Raw genomic sequence first — 992 nt, 5'->3', positions numbered from 1 at the left:
AGTGTGGTACGGTGGGCACTGGCTTTAGTGGAGGCTGCAGATCCGCGGGCACAGGGTCCATAGCAGGCTGCAGTGCCACGGGCACTTTGTTCACTGGATGGTGTAGTGCCCTGGGAACTGGATTCGCTGGAGGCTGCAGTGCCGTGGGCACTGGGTTCACTGCAGGCTGCTTGCCGCCTGAACTCGTTTCAGTGTTGCCTGCAGTGCCGCGGTCACTGGGTCCATTGGGGGCTCCACTGCAGCGATCACTGGGTTCACTGGAGGCTCCAGTGCAGCGGGAACTGGCTTCACTGGAAGTTGCAGTGCCGCGGACACTGGCATTACTAGAGTGTGCTGTGCCGCGGGCACTGGCTTCACTTGACCTGCAGTGGCACGGACACTTGGTTCACTGGAAGGTGCAGTGCTGCGGGCACATGCTTCACTTGAGTTTGCATTGGCATGGACACTTGGTTCACTGGAAGGTGCAGTTCTGCGAAAACTGGCTTCACTGGAGCATGCACTGCCTGGGATACTGGCTTCACTGGAGGGTAGAGATCCGTAGGCACTGGGTTCACTGCAGGGTGCAGTGTTGTGCCACTGGATTCACTGCAGGGGGCAGTGCTGTGGGAACTGGGTTCACTGGAAGATGCACGATCGCGGGCACTGGCTTCACTGGACGGTGGAGTGCCAGGGATATTGGCTTCACTGGAGGGTAGAGACACGCAGGCCCTGGGTTCACTGCAGGCTTCACTGCCGCGGGAACTGGGTTCCCTGGAGGGTGCATTACCGCAGGCACGTTGTTCACTGGAGGCTGCAGTGCCATATGCATTGGGATCCCTGGAACCTGCAGTGCAGTCAGAACTGGGTTTACTGCAGGGTGCAGGGCTGTGAGCACTGGGTTCACTCCAGACTGCAGTGCAAGGATCACTGGGATAACTGGAGGCTGCAGTGCAGTTGGCACGTGTTTCACTGGAGGCTGCAATGCTGCGGGCACTGGTTTTACTGGTGGCTGC

This window comes from Prionailurus viverrinus, unplaced genomic scaffold (assembly GCF_022837055.1).
Source record: "Prionailurus viverrinus isolate Anna unplaced genomic scaffold, UM_Priviv_1.0 scaffold_72, whole genome shotgun sequence".
Taxonomy (NCBI): Eukaryota; Metazoa; Chordata; class Mammalia; order Carnivora; family Felidae; genus Prionailurus; species Prionailurus viverrinus.
The sequence above is the reverse complement of the archived record's forward strand: the minus strand, read 5'-3'. Positions refer to the sequence as shown.